The sequence below is a fragment of the Gopherus evgoodei genome, chromosome 9 (assembly GCF_007399415.2).
Source record: "Gopherus evgoodei ecotype Sinaloan lineage chromosome 9, rGopEvg1_v1.p, whole genome shotgun sequence".
Taxonomy (NCBI): domain Eukaryota; kingdom Metazoa; phylum Chordata; order Testudines; family Testudinidae; genus Gopherus; species Gopherus evgoodei.
In genome coordinates, this window is record NC_044330.1 from 30166066 (window position 1) to 30190500 (window position 24435).

At 37.9% G+C, this 24435-nt stretch overlaps 1 long non-coding RNA gene across 1 annotated transcript; it reads right to left on the reverse strand.

The window, feature by feature from the left end:
- Positions 1 to 4802: 4802 nt before the first annotated feature.
- Positions 4803 to 20501, reverse strand: LOC115657996. The gene is made up of 4 exons (XR_004002106.1): positions 20413 to 20501; positions 18021 to 18136; positions 7563 to 7659; positions 4803 to 5047 (listed from the first exon to the last, which is right to left on the reverse strand). It is a non-coding gene; the product is annotated as an uncharacterized LOC115657996 (long non-coding RNA).
- Positions 20502 to 24435: the final 3934 nt, after the last annotated feature.

The window sequence follows — 24435 nt, forward strand, 5'->3', positions numbered from 1 at the left end:
CTGGGAACAGAAATTGTATGGCAGGCCATGAATGCTCACAAAATTGGGGTTGGGGTGCAGGAAGGGGGGAGGGCTCTGGTTGGGGGTGCAGGCTCTGGGGTGGGGACAGAAATGAGGACTTCTGAAAGCAGCGGCATGTCACTTCTCCGGCTCCTACATGGAGGCACAGCCAGGCGGCTCTGCACGCTGCTCTGTGCACAGGTGCCACCCCTGTAGCTCCCATTGGCTGCAATTCCTGGCCAATGGGAGCTGCAGGAGCACCACTTGCAATGGGGGCAGCGTGCAGAGTGGAGCCCCCTGGCTATGCCTACATGTAGGAGCCAAGGGAGGATATGCCGCTGCTTCCGGGAGCTGCGTCCACCGGCCTCAACCCTGCTCCCCAACTATATCACCAGAGCAGGGCAAGCCCCAGACCTCACTCCCCAGTGGGAGCTCAAGGGCCAGATTAATAGGGCTGGCAGGCTGTAGTTTGCCCACCCCTGCTCAAAATCCTTTAAAAGATCTACTTATAGAAGAAGAATGTACATTATCATATCCACAGAAACTGATCCAGAACTTAATTTTAAGTACACAATTCCTTAAGAGACTTTATGGAAAGAATCCTTCAATAATTTTTGATAGAAATTTTAGAATTTATCCTGAATTACAGAATCATGAATACTACATTAATGAAATGCTTCCTTCTGCCAGTTACCTTTCCATACTGTTTATAAAGCTATGTTATTTTGACTCTTTCATTATTGTTTGAGAATAAATAACTTCAGATTTTTTTTTAAATGATAGGAGTTAAAATGAGAAGCAAGAACAAATTTCTTGTTGACATTTTTGAGTTAACATATTTATGCTGATATGTTTACGTTATATTTGTGTTAATATACTTTCCTCTGCTCAGGGCAAGATTGTGTATAAGAGTGCAGGAAAGGTACAAAATACCTTCCCAACCTTGTATTTATATACAGTTGAAGACACAATCTGAGTTCTTGTGTTCAGAGACAGCAAAGATAGCTAGCTGAAGGCTGGCAACAATGGTGATACTAGAACCTTGTCTGCACGAGAGTCAGTCCGGTGGACTCCTGTAACTCCTACTAGGTGTCAGTAGCACTTCAGGTGCTCAGTATTTCTCAGAATTTGGCCCTAATATTTACAAATGTGTCTGTAATGTACATCTACACCACTAGTTTCCCTTGTTGTTTACCAATTGAATTCAAGTTGCCACAAATTGGTTAAACCTCAAATCTCTCTAAACTGTGCGACAAGTTCTCTTCAAAGCAAGAGCCAGCAAAAGGGTCAGTTGGAATTGTGGACTGTGGGCCCCAGAAAAATCATCACCTCTTAGAATCTTTCTTTACACCTTAACATAAAATACTTGTATTGGAAAGGCTTTCATTTCATGAGAAATAACAGAAGATAATTGCTGAGTAGATCTGGTTGGAAAATGTCTTTTACGCACTGGAAAATTTCAACTTTTTGTTGAAAAACTGAAAAGTTTTTGTGTTTTAAGGTTTGTTTGGTTTTTACAAAAAGTTGGAGTTTTCAACAAAATATTTCATGTAGTTAAAAACCCAATTTTCTGCTCAAACTGAAAAAAATTCAACCAGCCCCATTGCTGAACTATGGAGGTTAAGCAGGAGGTGTAACAAGACTGTGGTCATGGGGGCCTTCTTCCAATATGAGTGATGGGGGATTTCAATGACCTGGACAATAGAAGGTACTCCTGTGTAGTAGCTTTTAGTTGGTGCTGTGATATATTTCCAGCTTTGATGTTGCTTCTATGGAATTCATCCTCCAACTTGCTACTTCTGCTTGATGCTGTATAAACACATAACAAAAAGGAGGTTCCTGCTGCAAAGAACTCACCATCAAAGTATAAGACAAGAGACAACAGATGGATGCAGACAGACCAATGGAGCAGAAAAAGGAAACAATGAGATAATTTTGGTCAGTACGATAGGCTGTGGACTCAGCAGATTAGCAGCCGTTGGTGAAGTTTTTGTATCACAGCATCTGTCCTGCCCTCTCCCTGCTCCCACTTCCAGTCCTACTTCATTTAATTTTGGGAATACATTGTGTGGTTCAGATCCCTGGCAGAATGTGGCATGCAGGTGGATCGTGCCTCTATGACCTTGCTCCAAGCAGACTTACTGTCATCAGGGGCTTGCAACACAAAGTATGATACTGGCCCTTCAAACATAACCTCCTCTTCTAATGGTCAGTGTCGTATCATGCATATTTCAGATTTTTAAAACCTGGAGTAGTCAGGTATTTATCTTTTTGTGCATCACATTCGTTCTCACACACAGATGCATACAAGCACACACTTGAAACTCTGTCCACAGCTCAGAAAACTGATCTAATAACTCAGCCAATTAAACTACTTCCTACCGCTATTTCTTAGCTAACCAATGCACAGCCATCCAAACAGACTGCAGAAGTAGAGGGAACAAAAATAAAAAGCATTTTCACTTCTTTTCAGTGCTTTGGAGTTGCTCCTAATGCTAGAGTTACTAATAATGAAGAATAGTGTTGGGAAAAAATGAGACACACAATGGGAGACTACAGTAAACCACAGAAATGAGATTTAAAACACAGATGTTTTTAAAACAAAAATTTAAGTATGTGAAAAGATAATTTGTAAGGAAATTAATAAATAGTAAATGTTTTTCTTATTTGAATTTTGTATGACTCACTACACACAAAACACAGCACAGGATACTATTAATGAGGCTGTGCACGTCGTGGGGTCCCAACAACAGCAGAATATACTTTGCTTACTATAAACCCTTCTGCATAGAATTAGCTCATTATTTGTACCATCCTTAACTCAATGGGGCCTACCATCCTGAGATGTTCCCTACATATCCCATGAAATAAACTGCTTGAGCACCAGTTTTGGAGACTGATCCAAAATCCGTTGAAGTCAACAGGAGTCTTGCTACTGAATTCGGTGGACTTTGGACCAGGTCACTGGGGAGAAAACAGACTACTCAGTGAAGGAATGCCTGCTCCATAAGCTACATTGGATTGCATAGGGTTTATTCATTACCTGCTCCTCCCCTGTGTGCATTGTCTTCTGCTACAGGTGCAATGGGAAAGGGGGACGTTGGAGATAGAGATGAGACATGGCATGAACTGAGGCCACTTCCTTCCTCTTATGGACAGAAATAGCTGCTTAACAGACATTTTGTGTATGTAGAGTTTCTGCATCCCCTCAGCAGGGGTAATTCTCCTTATGCATATACTCTTGATGGTTAGATGATGTAATATATCTGTGGATGTATAAACATAGATACAGGTAAACCAACTCTCCAATATATAACAACTGGTCCTGAAGCATTGTTTTTTGTCTCAAATACTATTAATTTGTTTTAGCGTTTATATTTGATAGGTTACTCTGCTGCATTTAGCACACATTCTTCACCAAATGGTAGAAAATAATCCTAGATTTCAGGCCAGCTTGGTTTTGGCCCCACCTAGGTATGTAGTGAGAAGGTACAGGGAAACATACAAAGAGGCTTCCCTGAAAACTTCACCCCTTTACTCAGACAAGATCCCAGGCATCTTGATTTAAAATTATTTTTCAAATTTTCCTCTAACCTACAGTAGCATTTAGGAAAAGTTATTTTTCCCCCTGCTTTCCCTGAAGTGTTCATTAATGCAAATAGTAGAAACCCTGTCTCCAAAAATATATTTGGACCTAAAGAAGAATAACATCAGCCCCTTTAAAGTTTGGACATCCATTTTAGAAGAAAAATGTATTGGTTTAACTGTAGTTCTCATATTAAGTTTAGATGTCTTATACATTTTTTCATATGGTTAGTATCAGTCAAGCATGGCTGATATTCTGGTAGCTCAGTTTCATGATATTTTCATACAAAATATCCTCCTGAAGGTAAGTTAAACACTCCATAGTCCCCAAACTAAAACTAAACTTTAGAAAAAGATTTTTAAAAATGGTCTACTGAGTTAAACTATATACACTAAATGTTATTCCTGGCATGATGTGTGACCACATGCTACATAATTAATTTTCTCTCTACAGAGATTACTAATTAAAAAAATAAAATATAAATCCTTAATACTGCTTCTCGCTGAAATAGCAAAAAGTTGGACTAGGCAAAAAATCTGTGAAATATAGCTATTATAAAAGCGCTTGTAAATATAGTGGAGCTTAAATTGGCCAAAACCATCCCCTGTAATGGAAAAATCTGTGAAATGGGACTATAGGGTTGTTTCCTCTGCAAGGATTCACTGACAACACCATCACAGCATAAGGGGGCAGTTTGTTTCCTTGTGGAAAAGGCAGTCAGAGTTGGTTTCAACCCTAGAAGATGCTGGGGAAGCCACTAGAGGCCATCTGAATGGAGGCACTGTGCCTCTGCACCAGCCGTAAGGAATCCATGAGGCACCCTCTCCCCCATGGCTCCTGGCAGCACTGATCCATTGTAGATTTTCCTCAGGGACTTTCTGGCCACAGCTGCTTCTGGCTCACCGAAGTTGGCTATACAGGAAAGATAATGGAGCACCAGATTGCATTATCTTCTCTAATTTCCAAGTAGCCAGAGGTATCCTTTCACATATACACCGTGACCTCCCATTACCTGCCCAGTCTCCACCTCTTCTCCAGCACACACCTCAGTCCACAGGTTCTGGGGTAAGAGGGTGCCCCAGTAGAGGCAGAACCATTGTTCCATTCACAATGGGTGATATCTGTGCACATGGGGGTTCATCCATACATATAGCTATGGGGGAACTCGTCCATTGTGTGTTAAGAATTCTAAAGCAAAATGAGCTAAATTTTAGCTAGAACTGCAACATAGTGATCTGGTTTTGACATAGCCTCATGAATTTTAGTGCCTTGCATTTTCAAGACTGACTTAAAACTGCTTGCAAACCATATTTCATCACTCTCTTGTCTAATACTTTGTGGTTATCCTTCAGGCCAGAACAAAGCAAAGATATTAATCATTAGCCAAATAAAGTTGTCAGCCTGTTCCACCCTTTATTCTTTCTGAATAAAGATCAGTTGGAATAGATTGGAATCTTCACCCTTTTTGGGAAAAAAGTAAAATGAAAGAACTGTAAATTATGGACCAGAAAAATAACTTTTTGCAATGGGTGTCGATATGGACATATCTAAGTCAGTAGGTTGTTGTTGTCATTGTTTCTTGATAAAATAGGATGTTTTGTTTTCTTTCTATTATGCCTTATGGGAGAGGGAAAGAAAGCATCCGTGCTAAAGCAATCAATCTGTATTTCACTAATTCAGAGTCAGACAGCAATAGTGCTACATTGAAAAAAGGAGTCTCCTTTAAATCAGTATATTGTAATTGAAGCTGAATATCCTAACTTTCTGGTAATTCATCTACCTCTATTAATTAATGTATTTCTTCATTAAAATTATGTAATTGAGTAAAGTTGAGATCTGCACAATTCGTGTTTTCCTGTAGGGTAATATAAGTATAAACCTGTTTCATATTTTTTACTGTTTGTTGCAAAGAATTTTGTCACGGTCTAGACATTTGAAAGGCTGGAGTGAAAGTACCGCTATTAAATTTTTGTGAGAAGATTTGCAAAACTATGCTGATAGATTTAGAAGCAAAAGGCCCATTAACTTTCAATGGGACTGGTGCAATTAAATCAATTAGGCCTTTTTGAAAAGGTTCCACTGAAGTGTTTGCTTCTTACCTCTCAATGCACAGAGGGTAACATGGAACATTTTGTTCTTAATTTCTAGAATCTTGTCCCTAAATTCAAGGTCCTGCACAACTCTGTCCCTCCCTGCTTGCTCTGGTCTCTTACTATGTTACCTATTTCTCCTCTACTCAGCCAATAATTCCATTCTCAGTGCCCCATTTGCTTCTCCTTCAAACACCTTTGCACTTTCTTCCACATTCCCTCTGTTCACAGAATACCCTTCCTGAACCCGTCCACAACACACTATCCTCTCTGTAATCAAACATCATCTTAAGGGAGGGATAGCTCGGTGGTTTGAGCATTGGCCTGTTAAAACCAGGGCTGTGAGTTCAAACTTTAACGGACCACTTAGAGATCTGGGGCAAAATCAGTATTTGGTCTTGCTAGTGAAGGCAGGGGGCTGGACTCAATGACCTTTCAGGGTCCCTTCCAGCTCTGTGAAATAGGTATATCTCCATATATTATATTATTACAGCCCCTTTCTACTGTGATGCCTACAAGAAACTAACCAGATGATTGCAGCTTGTTTTTGGGGTACTTGGGCAACAGGAAAAGCTCTCAAAACATTGGGCTGGATCCTCTGCTTAAGTTACTGCCCCAGCAGCACAAGAGAGACTTAAAACTGTCCTAAAGGGAAATCCCCTGGAACCTTAAGGAGTCTTAAAGCTGCCTGTCAAATATGAAATTCCTTGGTAGTACAAGCATAGTCAGCTCTGTGCCATCAATTTTCCCACTTCATGTTGGGTTTGCGTGGAATAACCTGGAGCTTGCTGGTGACCCTGGGCAAGCACAGCAGACCCTTGAGGACTGTTTCAGCTGTTGTCAGAGCAGCCCTGTTTCAGTTCAGTGCTTAGGAGTGAAATGGCCCCCTGCCAATCCCAGGATCAGGATCAGGGGGAACATGGTATTATGTTTCCTCTGCTCCTCTTTCAGTGGAGCCAACCATCTATCCCATTATGTTCTTAAAATGTTGTATTTTAAGAAAAAGGCCAGTCACTACCAGGACAATTTATTTACCTCTTTTCCCTAATCTCTGTTTTTCTGTTTTGTCCTTTTAAAGTGCAGATGGTGCCATGGTTGAGACTGAGCCACTGTTCTGCCTGAGAGGGGCATGGATCATGCCTCCTTTTGTATTTGTCCAGGGCTTCCACTTTGTGGGCAAATAAATAATAAAGGAATTATAATAAAGAAATAAATTTAGGTCTCCTCAGAAAGGGTTAAATTCTGCCAGGTCTTGGATGGATGTTCGATGGGGAAAGATGGCGGGACTTGCAGAGTTTTTGCCCACTCTACCTGAGCCATGCAGGATGCAAAGAAGGATGACCTGGTACTCCATTGAGAACTAAGTGGAAGGGCCTGGCTAATGCGCCTAGTGATACATCTTGGTCCCAAAGTGGTTTGGTGACATGACCAAGGCCCCCAACAAATCCTGGCTACCTGCAGCCACTCAAAAGCAGGCATCTGGGTGGTAATGTACGCTTTTCCTGCTTTGGACCTTTCATAATGTTTAACACTGAGGGAAATGAAACCACGTCCTGTCCCCCAAATCCTTACCTATTAGGTCTACATCTTCCTGGACAAGCAGAATGGATCAGGGAAACAACACTTGACTGCAAAAGTTCTACTCCCTCCTCAGAGTAACACTGGCAACCAAAAGCCAGAATTTAACCCCAATATTTAACTCCACAAAGTTTTAAAAATAAATATATTTTCCATCCCATTTCTTTAGGCACAAAAGCACCAAGGAAAGTTATTTATCAAAGTGACTTACATCCAAAATTAGGCAAAGAATAAATATTCATATCATCAATATTAGCTGGCTTTGACTGTTGTTTTCATGATTCCACAACCATCTAACTATGAATTACCTGGGCTTTTCATGGAAGGAACTGTCTGTTTGTTCTATTTTATGCTGTCAGTGATGTATAATCAATTGCTGCTGCTTCATTTGTACTGCCTATGACACTAAGGAAAATTAAAATTAGCATAAATAATTATAGCATTTAACCTTTCAGTATTAGCACAGAATAATATATAGGTGATAAAAAGGCAAAACTCCAGGGTAAAGGAATAATTTTCACAACACATCATTTGATAAACAAAAAAGCCAATGCAAATAAAATGAAAGAAGATGAGTGTATGATGTTAATTAATGTTACAGCATCTTAATGGAATCTTTACACTGTAATGTTTTTAAAATGAACTGAAAAACAAGATTATTAATCATGCAAAATGTAAACTGGGAAAACATTACACAGCTTCTTCCGCTACATGAAGAATTTGCCAGGAACCCACCATACATGTGGTATTGCCCTCCCTTGAGCTACATGTCAAGAGGCAGCTTCAAAGGAATTAAGAAGTAATGTCCTTTTCTGCTGCTCTTTCGTCCTCATATTTAAAGCAAATGTTGGGACAGTGTTGGCCTTAATTAAAAATGTGTTTTGATGTTGCTTCTTAAGGCATGATGGGAAAGTTTGGATGAAGTAGTTATGATTTACTGCCTGGAACGCACCTAGTTTTCTGATGAGAGCAATGTATCATTTTTTCTTTGCAAGAGGTTTTACTGTTTAAATATTTTTTTGCTAAACTAATTCTTACATATACAATGAGGAAAACAATGCAGTTATGTTTCCATAATTTTCCACAAGTAAAAAAAGTAATGGAAAACCAATGTGAGTAATAAATACAAAATATCCTCAGATTCTCATGTTGTTTCATTCCTTTTTGTCAACATTTAAAGCAGATAAGATATACCGCATGAGATCTAATACCTATGTAACTCTGGAACATATAAAGGATGACACTAAACCTACAGAGAGAGAGTAGATATATGGATATACAGACAGGATAACATTTTCAAGGTTTCTGGTGGAAGAGTCCTTACAACAGACGTATTTTTTAATTTAGGTTTTTTACTACAAGCTTAGATCATTCATAATTATACCCTTAGACAAGAAGGGGGTATAAATAAACTTGAATGGAAAGGAAACAGTCTGTACAATAATTTTCTTTGGATCACAAGTCTGAATTTTTTAAAAAGAGGCTTTCCTTGAAGGATAGGGTGAAAGGCATTTAAAATATGGCAAGCTTCCCCACTTTCTTCTTTGTTTGAGCAGATGGCTGGTGGCCAGCAAAGGCTGAATATGAAAAATACTAATTTGTGAGGCAGATTCTAGCTCTCTTACATAAAATGAATGACCAGAGCAAAAATAGTCACAGCAGAGGGAGGGGAAAGAAGGACCAGGATAATTGTGTCTCAGAGTTCTGATGGTCCTCCTGAAGAACTGAAAGAAACAAACCACTGAAGAACAGAAGATAGATTAGGAAAATAGCTCAGGAAAAACAATCATATGATCTGCTACTCCTGATCCTTGTCAGATACAGGTTCTAGAATTTCTTTTGAGTTGTCAGAATAACAATTTTAACACATAATAGAGGGGAAAAGGGAGAGCCTGGATTCAGAGGCCTTGGATTCTGGGGTGTTGATAATCCAGAGACAAAAGTCAATAGTGAATTCCAGTACAGAAGCTTTGGTGTTTCCATCTGGGGACCAGAAAACATCTGAATGAATGAGAGGAATGATCTAACAATCAATAACTTTTCTCAAGCCATCACAAGAAGCCTTTGAACAATATCACAAGAAGGAATAAAGGAGAAAAACTGTTCTAATGAAAGGGGAAATGGACCCAGAAACAAGACCACATCCACACACAGTACAGTTTTGAAATAATAAAGGTAAAAAGCAAATTAGTCTGGAAACAGTAGCTTCAAGCCATAAGAAATATAGTTGAATCTGCTTGTAGCAAACTTGGTCATAGTAAAATGTGACTTACGGCAAAAAAGAAAGAACAGAATAAATTGCTTCTGTTCATTCTAAGTGACTTTCATTCCTCTGAAAAGGATGCTTTACTGCAGTCTAAATGTCTTAACCATTCAATAAGAACATAAGAAATAAGAACGGCTGTACCGGGTCAGACCAAAGGTCCATCTAGCCCAGTATCTGTCTACTGGCAGTGGCCAACGCCAGGTGCCCCAGAGGGAGTGAAGCTAACAGGCAATGATCAAGTGATCTCTCTCCTGCCATCCATCTCCATCCTTTGATGAACAGAGGCTAGGGATACCATTCTTTACCCTTCCTGGCTAATAGCCATTTATGGACTTAGCCACCATGAATTTATCCAGTTCCCTTTTAAACATTGAGGAGTTCCACAAGTTGACTGTGCGCTGTGTGAAGAAGAACTTCCTTTTATTTGTTTTAAACCTGCTACCTATTAATTTCATTTGGTGCCCCCTAGTTCTTGTATTATGGGAGTAAGTAAATCACTTTTCCTTATCCACTTTCTCAACATCACTCATGATTTTATATACCTCTATCATATCCCCCCTTAGTCTCCTCTTTTCCAGGCTGAAGAGGCCTAGTTTCTTTAATCTTTCCTCATATGGTACCCTCTCCAAACCCCTAATAGCTGAGGGAAGGGCATTTTGCAAGTCAATGAAGGAACCAGGAAGCCCTTGCCAATGGATACAGCCTGCAAGTTATGAGCTACATCTTCTAACTGGCCACAGCAACAAAGAGAAGAGTCACAAAGGCCACACTATACTCATTTGCAGCACTTCTAATCACTCTATATCTGACGCCCTGAGCTTTACCCTCACATAGCACAGAAGATCAAAACCAGGGGGCTGGACTGCTGGATCTGTCATGAGATAGTCAGTGCCTACGACTGAAGCTTATTCTTCCCACCTAGTATGCCATCTGGAGGCGATATGGAGGTTCTTTAACAGAATTTTCTAAATGGGGTGCTTTGAGCTAAGCTAGAGGATCAGAAGATTATGCATATCTTTAAACAGGGGTAGATGTGGAATGTATCCTTTAGGGGAAGGGGTAAAGAATAATCAGGGTCTCCTGAGTTTGCTGCAGCCACTTGCAGTAGGGACTGAAGAGAACCCCAACTAATCTTGCAATAGCTGCTGCCAACAAGGAGCAAAGTTATATTATGGCCTTTCAGAGCTTCCAAATGCAAAAGGTGAAGAAAAGGGAATCTTGAGCTCATGAAACCCTTTTCTATTATATGAAAAGTGCGTACAGAGAAGTTGTTGCAAAGAAACAAAATCCTTTTCCTTCTAACAGGGTTTCACAGTGCATCTTCTAGGATCTGGAAACAAGAGTTGAAATCAGTTTAGAGGTTAGAGGTTGAGCATAATTCCTTTGTAATTTTCAAACAGCCAAAGTAGGATTAAAGAATGTGCCTGTTTTGGTCTGTTGACACATAGAAAAGCAGGAAATAAGTGTGTAAGCAAGAATAGCATTTAGGGTCAGATTTTACCATCAAGTCTGCACTTAGCTGTTATGGAAAGAGCTTATAGAATTTACTAGGGATAAATGGCAGCTGGGGGATCCTGCAGGTCGCAACAAGTGCCCTCTTCCCCTTCCCTCTCCCTCTCCCTTTTCCCTTCCCCTCACTTTACAGCTGGGCTTTTAAATCCAGCTGTGTGAGTGTATTCAGAGTCAACAGCCCTCTGACAGGCCAGTAGTACTGATGACCCTAACTAGCAGCCAAGGTCTCTTCTGTCAAACTCCTTGCTGCTGCCTCCCTGGACTTCTTCCTACCCCTCCTTCTCAGAATTTCTTCCCTGTAATTTCCTTGGGTTGACCCTTCTTTCAAGGCTAGGATCCCAGGGCTTATTCTACCCCTTGGGTATCATCCTCACCCCACTCTGCCCCCAAGACAGTGACTGAAGACTCCCTACAGCCTCTTCTTGCTCTCACTTCCTGTTTTATAATCCTTAGTTCCTCCCCTAGTGGGTTTAATTTGCCATTAAGACTTATCAATCCCTTATCAATCCCCTCCAGGTGCAGCATATAAGGTTAATCTGCTCTCAGGGCTGGTGTGGGGTGGGCACCCCCATCGCACTAGCCCTAAAGATTAAAGACAAAATCTCAAAAATATGAACTAGCCAAAGCAGTGTCTTCTGCCTGAGCCTTGGAGAGCCTGAAATACTAGCTCTAAGAGTGCCTGTGGATTCTGCAGTTACAGACTGTAATTTGGCATTTTTTCCAAAGTGCCATGCAATTCACCATTTTGTATCAGGTAGGCACCAGTCAGTCACCTTTCTCTCTCCCTGCTATGACAGCAGGGCCACCCAGAGGGGGCAATTTGCCCCAGGCCCTGGGTCCTGCAGGGGCCCCCACAAGAATATAGTATTCTATAGGATTGCAACATTTTTTATGGAAGGGGCCCTCGAAATTGCTTTGCCCCAGGCCCCCTGAATCCTTTGGGCAGCCCTGTATGCCAGGACCTGCCTGTAGCTGTCTCTGATTCCACAGGTCTCCACACAAGGAGGCATTAATTCCATTATCATGCACCACCAACCCGCACTATTCTAGCAGCAGAATATTGTGGAACAAGAAATAGAGTCCAGCTTCCAGCAAATGAATGCATTCAGGGTATAGGGGAGAAGTGTAGGCTGGTGAGCACGGCCCAGTGGAGATCAGTGGAGCAGCTGAGGCCTGGGTAAGCTAAGGAAGGCAAGCTACTGAAGCCAGCTGGGTCACCTGAACAACATCATGAAAGCTAAACTCATCAATGTCTATTGACATCTCTCTGTTTAATTGCTTTTTAAATCAAGATGTATTTCATTAGATCTTAAAATGGATTACAACGCTCCATTAATTTTGTCGTTATATATGTGTTATCTCGTCTTGATTCTATGGGTCATATATGGGCCTCAGTCTGTGAAGGGAGCGCCTGTTGACATCAGTGTGAGTTCTGCACATGGACTGAAGGCATGATACGGCCCATTATTCTCAATTTTCCATAATCCAATTTCTGAGACAACACATCACTATGGAAATTACTTATCTAGAAGACAAATAAATACAGTCCAGGTTTATTGTATGGCTCAGATTTTTCTTCTCAGGATACAAGAAATTCCAACATGTGTTCTGTATCCACATTTCCATGCTTGTTGCTGAAAGATATTCTCTTCTTTAAGTTTTTCTTTTAGTTCACCAAATATAACATTTATCTTTTAAAGATTAGATAGATAGATAGATAGATAGATAGATAGATAGATAGATAATGTGTTAGCCACTGAATATGCCAGAAATGGAATCAGCAAAGGATCTGAGCTTGCTCCAATTGGGTGTTATGTCAGAGCAGGATCAAACCCTAAATTATTATATTGATCTATTTTCTTGTTCTGTTTCACAATAGAATGATTTTAAAATCTGAAAATGTCTGGCTTGGTCAAATGGAGACTACAGGATGTATAGTTTGAGGGCTATGTACATTAATGAAGGAGAGTATCTGGATGTAGTAAAAATGAAGTATAATTAGGAATGATAGGATGAAATTAAGCAAGGGACAATTTAGACCAAATAGCAAGGAAAAAATCCTACTAGTGAGGCCTATTAAATTATGGATTAGATTCCTAAAGAAGTAACATTACCACAAATGTGTTATGTAATGCTGACTTGTGTGTTATACATGCTGGGGCACTAAATGTAGCATTATATAAACAGATGATATTTAGATAATGATCTCTGACATTGTGGCTTCCATGCCACATATCATGAATGAAATCAAAGTTTTTAGAGCTCAGTTGTGCCTTTAAGGCACAGCCCACACTGGGGGTATTGCAATATTCCATCCCAAAACTCCCCAATATGCTAGAAGTGAAGAAAACAGTTGTGCCCTGTCCTACTCCACTGTACGCTAGTGCGTAGCAAGACAAATTTCATTCAAAGCCAATTACACAAAATCTAAGCAGTAAGCTTTAAGGCAGAATGGAGCTTTAAACCACAGTGAGGAAAGGCACCCTGCCCCAGAGGAAGCTCCAGAAGCCTTGTGTGTGAGGCTCTGAGAGCTCATATAGCAGCAGATATTGCTATAGTCTTTTACAAGGGGCAACATTTGCCCCTCCACACTGCACACTAAGCAAAAGCAAAAGGAAAGAAGGAATTCCAGTGCCTCTCTCCCGCTGTCACATTTATGCAATGCAAGTAACCATTCTAAACAAAAGTAACTTTTGATTAAAATCAGGAAAGAGCAGTGTTAAATACATAGGCGAGAGAACTAGAGAGTCTTTAAAAATATTAGAACAAATTCTGGCAAACTGGGGCAAAAAATCTTTGGCTCTTCAGCTGATAGATTCACCAATATTATTACAATGATTCTTGACCAAAAATGCTTCTGCTAAAATGTTTCCTGTAAAGGTACAAGAGTGTCTCTAATCCAGCACAGTGCAGCTTATCTGAGAACATGAATGGTTCATACTGTACTTGTTGTTGTCAGTATGGAATTAGACTTTTGCCCATACTCCTCTTATTCCATAATTCCTATCCAAAGCAAAGGCTACTGCAAATTGGCACACACTGGACATTACACTGCTGCTCAAAGTAAGGAACAAACTGAACCCAAAAGCTATAGTAGTTCTGACTCCTCCCTCTTAAAACCTCTCCGAAAAACATGGATTTATCCTTTGGGGAGTTAGATGGTCTCATCAAGGATTACAAAAGCATGTAAAATGAGCAATTATTTTAAGTAATAGGAGAGAAAAATGTGTACATTAACACCGTGATGGGTTGTAGCCCATCTGTCCAGTAACTTATCCATTCAGTACTAGTGACTGTAACTATCTTTACATTTAAAGTTGGAATTGTTAATATTTCTGGTATAAAATAGTTACTCATGCACGGAGTGCGAGAGTTCTCTGAATTATTGTAAAAGGTTTAAGTGAACATCCCTGATTGGCCAGTCACCAATCCCCCATCAGGAAACACACAGGCCATCCTAATGGCTCAGATATAAAAGTACACAACATTTTTGAAAATAGTATTTCCAAGATGGAGGAGGTAGCCCAGGATAGTTGAAATTAGTCATGTAGCAATTTCCTTCAACTTCATAGAACTTCTCCCACTACTATCATTAAATTCACTTGGAAATTACTTGAATAGAGCCCATGTGTAAACCATCCAGGGATTCAAAAATCAGCAGTGCCAATTTTAAAACAATGTAATACTTTGGGCTCCATATGTGTGTGGACTGTTGCACACATAAGCACACAGTATAAAGTGACAAGCAGGATAGGAAATGCCAAGACACCTGACCATGTAATAGAGAATTTCTGCATGGCTTCTGAATTACTTCTGCCTTGTCGGAGAGTCAGGCCAAACATGAGAGTGCAAACCTCTGTGACTCATTTGCAAGTGCAGGGTCAGATTTTTAGCCTACCTCTCCTCAGACCTATACCCACTCTATCCAAAGTCCAGCCCTTTTTTATCTTGCATTCTTGCATTAAGGAAGAGGACTTGAAGGTTAATTCTTCTCAGCACCAAGGACATCACCTAGTGCTTAACTTGACTACTTGAGCTCACAAAGATCCTACTCATTCTTTTCTCAAAGTGAAAAAACCAAGGGGTGGGTGTGAGAAAAGAGAGGGCCCAGTTCTGCTTTTGCTTAGGTCAATGGCAATTCCCATTGACTTAAATGACAGCAGGAAGAATGTCATATCTTCTGTCACAACTAGTCTGGTATGTCAGGTATCTTTCAACTGCAGTAGCAATCACTGCAATATAAAGGTAGAGCTGCAGACTTTTCTGTTCCAGTGTGTCTGTGTTTAATGTGCACATACTCATCCAGGGCCATGAAGTTTCCTTTGGCAATGGAACCATGGCAGTGCCACTAAACAGGATGGATTTGGGGTACAAACCATCTGAATGGAGCAGAGATCATCCCTGTGGGGATTCCTTGTCCACTAGCATGTAGGGAGGAGATGGAAGTGGAGTGCAGCTAGGAGCTGGGGTGGAGGACCTGTTATGCACACCCTCCCATTCTCCCCCTGAAAAGGGGACCACATTAGAGTGATACCACCTGTTGCAGCCTTTATAGGCTCTCTGTCCTTGCAAGAAAATAACTTCTCCCTTCCCATTCCACACATCATCCCATAGTTACATACTCAGACAATACCCTGGGGAGCAAAATTAGGTCTGTGTGGAGCAAAGAAAAGAAGAGGGGAAACTACAGTTATGAAAATACTGGCCAAAAAAAAATTTTAGGCTGTAGCTATTGCACATTATCCTGTACTCATTCTGTTAGCTGAAGTACAGTTGGGAAAGTACTTCAGTATTGGGTATTTTTCATTAACTTTTAGTGGAAGTTTTGTGTTGACACTCTTAGGATGAACCTCAAATGCAGTGTCCTTTGTGGGTAACATAGAGACTAAGTTCAATCAGATAATACTTAGACCTATGATGGATATAATTAGATGAGAATTTTGATTTTTTTCATAAAGATTTCTGACTGATAGAATTGTTCATTGATTGCTTCCGCAGTCACTGAGTTTTCAAGGTAAAAATAAATAAACTAACTCTTGTGGTCCATGAAACAATAGGATGGTTAGTAATTTGTACACTTTACACACTATCTTTTTATACTGATTGAATATCTCTAATTATCAGTGAACAGTAGCCATTGCAATTCTTGCTCTTTGATAAAGACATAAAAAATTGGGGAAAGTAGGTCAGACAGGTATTGCTATTATGTTCATGACCTGTGGGGGTTCTGTTTCATGTGTATTTGTTTGTTTGTTTTTTTAAAGAACAATAATGATATTGTGTTAAAGTGATGAGACCAGAATTAATTTAAATAATATTGGGCTTGATTCGTGAAAAAAAAAATCCTTACATAGTAGGATGCCATTATTTCTATAATTTTTCTACGAATAAGTCATGGTCAGCATTCAACAGCTCAGAAAGAGATGTTTCAGATTTATATAGGTGTAGTTTTAGCTAAACACTCAATTCCATGGGAACAAAAAAACGAGTATGTGGAAAAAGCCTGCCCTTTCTAGTTCAGAACTAAACTGATCAGAAACTGAAATTCAGACAGACTCCGATTCCAGGAAATTATTGCTACAATTTTAGCATCCACCATGTTCCAGTCAGTAAGAAGAACAAAATGGGCACACAGAAAAAAAAAAGTTAGATAAATTATATTAAAATAGTCCTTTGCCTTCTGCACGTTAGCACAACTTCCGTCTTCAGTCAAATATAAATTCATATTCTGTTAAAAAAATATGGACTCTAAACAAAACCAGGAATTACTATAAAACGCTTAAGATAGTTTTAAAAGTAATAAATTCCTTCATTTGAATGCAATTAACAGATTGTTCTATACTTTTACAGTACGTATAAAAATGTTTTGTTCAATACACAATGTGGACATATTTATGCACACAATATTTCTAAGCAAAATATATCAGCACTGTAAATAAAATATGCTTTAATTTTGTTCTTTTAATTCAGCTTCCCCTCCTCCCCCCCCCCCATACACCTTTAAAGAATAAAATGTGTACCTTGGAGAAATAAGCCAGCAAGTGGAGAGCATGATTTTTTGAACACTGATTTTGTAGCTGGCATAAGTTTCTGAAAAAAAGCGTTGGTTAAAGAAGGAATGAGTGGGATTGTGCTATCGCTAAATTAGATTAGCATTGCCTGCTGTTTGGAACATTTTTTGCAAAGGCCAAATAGTGTTAATATGTCTATCATTGCAAAACTCTGGGGTTTTTTTGTTTTTGTTTTTGTTTTTTTGACATTTTTCCTATTTCAATTTAAATTGGTGCTTGTTCAGTAAACAACTTTGAACCATAACCTAAAAGGACACTGTCAACTTAAAAGGCACACTTTTCGTCTGAAAATGCTTTGCCTAGTGTTGTTACAAGGAACCTTTAAGATTACTGTAAAGGAGAGAAATTAGAAAAAAAAATTATCTTTTTAGTTTGTTTTTACTGTGTGCATTTGACAATATTTTTTCATGATCAGTATTAGTGTTTCCTTTTTATAATCAGTCACTTTCCTGTGGTGTTTGTGTGTGGTTTTTTTAGGCAGCAGGAGAGAAGAGAAAAACATTTTTAAAATTAGGTATATGTGATTGTAAAATTACAAAAATTGGCAGGATTCAGGGCAGGGGCAATACCTGAAACTACTTTTAATTCAGAGAGAGAGAGACTAGATCTCATGTTCTTGGTGACACTTTAAACTTTAGTGGGGAAATAAAGCCTACATAACATATTTATTTTTTCTTTCCTTCTTAAAGTAACTTTGCAACCCCCATCCTCATTTTTAAATTATTTTCCACAGGGTAAATTCTACTCTCAGAACAATCAGTGGAATTACTTTGAGAATAAGATATTTAACTGAGAACAGAATCTGACCTGATGATGTTTATAATTGTAAACAGCCCATGGAAGTAAATCAATAAGCTCAAGTGAGACACTAAATTTATAAGAAGAAAAATTCCTTAGATGTATTTTGTAAAATGTACCTTAATTAGTCTATATTGCTGTGTTGTGGCACAACTCCTGCAGTCCTTACTTGAGTAAAATTCTTCTCAAAGTCAATGAGTCTTTTGTTTGATTAAGGTTTGCAGGATCAGGCCCTCTGTGAACATAAGATATTTTCCTCTTAATTTACAAAGTTTCAGGAGGATTATTTAAGACTCTTAAAGCCACATCACAATCTCACTTAAATGAGTTTTATACTGATGTAACTTCTTTGATTTCAACAAACTTACTCCTGATTTACACCCTGGTGTTAGCAAGATCCCAGTAAAACCCAACAGGAGTTCTTGGTGACTTTATGTTACTATCTAATGAAATAGGTTTGTTTTTTAAACAATTTCTGTGAGAACTTCAGGCTGTTTCACAGAGATGTGATTCTTTTTTTGCGTAGCTTTCTTCATTTATGTTTTCTTTTTATACTTATTTTATATTTGTCAATAACTTTAAAATATAATCTCAGAAATAAAATAATACCATTTACACTGTGAAAAAAATCTTTGCATTAATACAAATACAGCCATTTAACCACTCTCCTGGGGGGTTGTAGCTGTTTATGTCACTCGTCTCCCATTTTAACATCATTCTTTAAAATGAAGGGGAAAAAAATCAACTTGCAGTTTAGACAGTTACCAAATTACCAAAACTAGTGCTGCAACTCTTAATGAGCAAAACCATTAACAATTTTCCTACTGCAGCCCCTGTTCAAATACCTTGGACACCTTGTTAGCACAGAATGAGGTGTTCAATCAAGAGACTGGGAATTGGAAGTACCAGGGCACAGTTTTGAGTGGTGATTACAAGGGCATGAGTGTGAGTGCCAAAGTAACAGTCTTCTACACTGCAGGAAGCTGAGAAACCTACAAGTCTACATTTGTAAATCAGCCTGGATGATTACAGCAGTCACAAGCAAAGAACATATGAAACAATTATTTGTACCATTCATCCACTCTTTTAATTTGCTCTTAAAATGAATACAGTGATACTTAGAGCCACTGGTGCTTTGTCTTTGTAAATTTAGTACATGGCTTCATATTTTTCAAAGTGGCAACCTAAATGTCACAAAAGTAGAACTATAACAAAGAACTATTGTTACATGATTGTTAAATCACTTTAACTGCAATAATCTAAGCTTATATTAATACTCTGACATGTCTTTACATTCCTCTTAGGTTTCTATGGCAGATCTGCAGAAATGTAATGATTTTAGACATTTCTAACTATCCTAAATTGTTTAGCCAAAGAGACAGTTTTTCTTTTTTAAATTAATAAATTTAAAATGTAAGTTTTGTCTGTGTTAATATAACGCCATAAGCACTGATATCCTTATGTTCAATTTACACACAAAACCCACACAACTTCAATTTTGTAAAGCTCCTCCTTTGAAATGTATTTTTTCCAAGTGATGCAATGTAAAAAGAATCCTGAGCACATTTAAATCTTGCTTTCTATGTGCAAAAGCTATTAGATGCTAATTGCATATTAAAAAGGAAGAACTATTTATTTAAGCAAGACGTAATATAATGATAAAGAATTAAAGTATATCGGAATTTGAAGGGCTAAAAATATTATTATTTTTAAATTAACTGTTTCAATATGTTTTGCATTTATTTTTCTATATTTATGTATTACACTGTTAGTAAAATGCACACTGCCATTGGCTTAAAGAAAATATTTTTTCAGTTTGAAAATAACTAAAATAGCTACTTTAAAATTACAAAACTTCACATACTTTGTACATGTATATATTCAGAATAGTACTAAGTTAATTAGCATTTCAGTTATGCTGAATGACTATACAGATAGCAGGAAAATATTCTTTTTTGTTGATTAAGAAATACCATATAAAAACATATCGCAAAGGAAGAATGAGTGTAGTTCTTTGGTTAGTGTTTATAACATGAAAATGCATTGTTCAAATGATTAAATTATCAATAGCGTATACTTCCCTGACTAATTGCACTTTGAGATCTGCAAAAATATTACAATTAGCTCCAAATTTAATTTCAGTCATTATGTGTAAAGATTCACACAGACATTCTTTTAGACCAGACCCTCACTTTACTGCATTTTCTGAGAATATCATAACTATATATCTAATCAACAAAGGAAACTAAGACTTACGCTTCTAAATAAAATGTATCTTAATAGTAAAAATAACATTAAAAGAATAGAGTGCAAAGATTTAAAAGCCAAACAATGCTGTGCAATATATTCCCTTTCAAAAAAATTATACTGTGTGTCTAAACTATGTTTTAGGGAACTGAAAAGTGTAACATAACATCTATTGTACACTTTATTATTTTTATTACTATACTAAGGGAACTCTTGTAACACTAAATAAAACATGATAATGTGTAATTTTATAATGCTACATACCTCTTAGAAACTCATCATAACACCCCTCGGCCCCCCAAAACAGCTGCTGCAACTGACTACTATTGACTTAAAAAAGCTTCCTTTTGCAAGTAGTAAAGTCTGTTTTTAATCACCGTAGGGTTTCCAAATGTAGAGGGCGCTGTTGTTCATGTATTTTGCAAGCATTTCCTGATGAGGGGGGAAAAATATTTGTTTAAAAGCTTGATGCTTCTATATTTTTAGTTTCCTTTAAATATCAGTGGAATTGTTGACACAAATTCTACACTGCATTTTATGTGATGAGTTTACTAAAGTAAACCCTTGTCCAACAAATTAATACTGGGTGCCCGCTATCATAACCAAAGTTAAATGTTTTTTCAGGGTTTTCATTATAACCCTCACTTGGCAAATTGCTGTAATTTATCTATAATGTTTCTTCCATCCTAAAACTTACATATAATTTTTTTTAAGTAGCCATAAGTATTTAGGAACAATTTTTCATTGAAGGGTGAGAAGAAATTCAAATATACTATTTTGGGGTTCTTCTTCTGCATTTCCTTATCCCTAAAGTACTTGGAAGTTTACAGTGAAATATTACAGGTGTTTGTCCATAATGTTGTCTAGACATACACACATACATATAGAACTAGAAAGATGCCTGGTGTCTACATTTTACAGCCAGCTAATGTGCAATAACTTTTCTTCAGAACTTTATATATGCATATCTTAACATTGTATCTTCACACTTGTGAATCACAGGAAAATGTAACTGCTGGAAAGGAGCCACTACTTCTTCCAAGTAAATAGTGTCTCAAATGTGAAGCATGTCCATCATAATGTGCCACGTTCTACATTTCCATAAAAAAAATTGTTGTTGGAGTTTTTTTCCACAGTAGAAAGAACAAATTAGAAATCCTCAAAGGGGTCAAAAAAGTTGATAAAATCATCTTAATGTTGATTTAAATCAGCAAAAATCAAGGAAACTTACAGTTAAGGCTGACACTCTATATTTAACTCACACAACTGCACCTATATACTTTAGCTGGGAGGGAAGAGTGAGCATCCGCAGTCCACGTCTGAAGTCAATGGGAGTTTTGCCTGAGTAAGAATTACAGGATTGGGGCTGGGATATCTCACATCTGTTAGTGCCTTGAGTTCCCTACACCACCTAAGCACTGCGGGGTGTGTTAAAGCCAGAGTAACAGGCTTAGCTCTGAATGTATTTGTGGATGTAAATCAGACTCTAAATATTGCTTTAACATGTGTGTGATTTAATTCTTATTTGCCAATGTAATCTGACCTTCCCAACAAATTATTAGCTGAAAGACAAGATTTGAAGAAACGTATTCTAGAAGTACTTTTTTTGTGTATGCAGTTCACTAACAACCTAATTCATCCTAAAACATTCTGCAATACAACATATATACCATATCTGAGCCTTAAAACTAGGTTCCTACATGTAAATATTAAGATAAATACATTTTTATGTGTCACTACAAGCTGAGGTTTTCCCTCTTTGTGAAAGACTTTAAAATAAACTGATTTCCTCGAAGTAACAAACAAGCCCTAGGAATACCTCGCTCACCAAAACTGCTCATAATTTGCTGTGTGCATGTCATACTAATCAAAACTTTGCCTTGTTAAAACTACATCTAAGCTCTAATAAAAATGACCATTGTTAGCTCTTTTCTGGAATCAAAGCTCATGCAAAAGTTTTCCTCCTGATAAAGGCATAAACATAACTGAAATAGAAGTTGTATTTTATGACTGGCAAGTTCTTTGGGACCAAGATACCCCCCAGCCTGACTGACTAGGACCCAGCAATGCATTTTGGCCCTGTCTGTATGTCAAGACACTGCCATCAAAACAATGGCTCATATTACATGAAAATCTTGTGCAAATGAGCCATAATGGGAGAGAATGACAATCTCCTAAGACCATGCAGCAGGATTCTCCTTTGATCTGAAATACTGTTAATCTTTCTCTAACATAACACTAAGTATACTTGGCAAATCCTATATGAAAAAGTCCCTATAGTGCAGGTCTGCAGATAGAGAGCCATAAATGAAATACACACCAATAAAACGTTCCATATTGGCTGGAAATTTCTTTGCACCTATGGGCATTTTTGCAAACAAGTTAAACAATATGTTTAATTAATAAAGGACATTTCCTGCTGGATATGAAGTTCTTGTTCACAGTCTTATTTAATTAAGAAGCTGCAGCGTTTAAGATATTAAAACAGTGTTTTGAGAAGGTTTAGCATTTTTAAAAACACAGCCTTTATTTAGATAGGCTTTAGGACTCAGCCTGACTCTAAATTATAGTTTTAATATGAGGTTTCAGGGGAAGAAAAAAAATCAAATCGCATAAGGCAAGGTTTTTCATTGGCAACAAAAGTATGATATAGGAGTTTATAGTTTATTAATGATGCTTAAAGCAAAGATCTGGAATGGTATGTCTCAAATGAGGTCATTTATCAACTTAAGGATGGTAAAAACTTCTCCTTGGTCTGTATTATAGCCAGATCACACCTTTTTGTTGTGCAGCCAAATATGCAAGGCCTATGTAGACGAACGCAAACAGAGTAAATCATGTTGATTCAGTGCTAGTAGGAAATATGCCTCTTCAGTTGTGTGCTGCTTTTGAAGTACTGCCTAAAAATCAGCCTTCGGCTTCAAAGCAAGGGGATTATAGCCTTTATCCAGCAATTAATATGGCTGAAACTCAAAATGTCAGCACCTGACGACTATGCAGGCTGGACAGTAGCCTGGTGGGGGTCTAGTCCCCTGAAGAATTGGAATTCACTATAAAAATTAGTGAATAAATAGACTGAAATATTTGGGGAAAGGACATAAAATTTTAACTTCTAATGACCTTTCTATATTTTGACATGCAGGGGTAAAAATTGTGGTGTCCCCTGACCTTTAACCTGCCTTATCCACCTAGATCATTTTAATCTCCCACCAACTGTTAAGCAGAAAGAAGTGCTATTAAAGGGGAAAGCTATTCCTTTTGCCTTCATACATAGATCAGATGACAACCTCTCCAAGTCCCTCCTCTCTGTCAGAGTTCAAGGGTTCAAAGATGGTCAGAATATCAAGCAACAGAAAGCCAGCAGGACTGCTGCAAAAAGAGTTTAAATACTTTATACTATGCAGAGTGGTCCCAAAAAAAGGGTCATTTTGAAATTTTACTTCTCAATTGACTATTTTCTCAAGTGGTCTCTTTTGATAACAAGCTCTCATAATCTTCTAATTTTAGGAGAAAAACACTTGTTAGATGCAAAAATCCTAAATTATTTTAATTTGTACCCAAACTCAGTTACCTAATAGCCTTTTCAATGCAACCACTAAATACAGAGTTACAAAAGAAACTTTGTGGAGATTATCACAGAGGCATTTATTTACCTAAACACTTATAAAGCATGAATACTTCATGATCTAGCTCTGACCCTTCTAATTTATGTTGCAAGAAAAACATATAATAATAGGGATATGCAGCTAATTACTAGATAACACATGAGATGGCATTTTCAACAGTGAAATATACATACTGTAGTAGCTTTTAACCAGTTTTTTCTATTTCTAATTTTTTAACCATACACAGTGGAAACATATTTCTTCCCCGATTTTCTATTTGCTTTGAAGAAAACACCCACAGAGTATCCATGCTTAAAGTACCTACAGAACAGTATCACTACAACATGACAAGCTAAACAATGTGCTTCATTAATAAAGAATGTTTGATATTAAATGCAGAGTTCTTATTTCAAAATGGCAAAAAAACAGTATGAATGAGGGATGGAGGATAATTGCACAACACAGCATTAATACCATTGTATGTATGATGAATGTAATTCACGTGCCACTTTCTAAATATATCTACATGCACACATATATACAGAGACATTAGAAATAATAGAAATGAGAAGACTACATTAGGTTTTGGGGTTTAGATTTGGCCTTTCATACTCTGGGTACCCTAAAATGCTTAACAGTGTTTCCACTGGATTTAGTTAATACAGTGGTAGTGCAATAACAG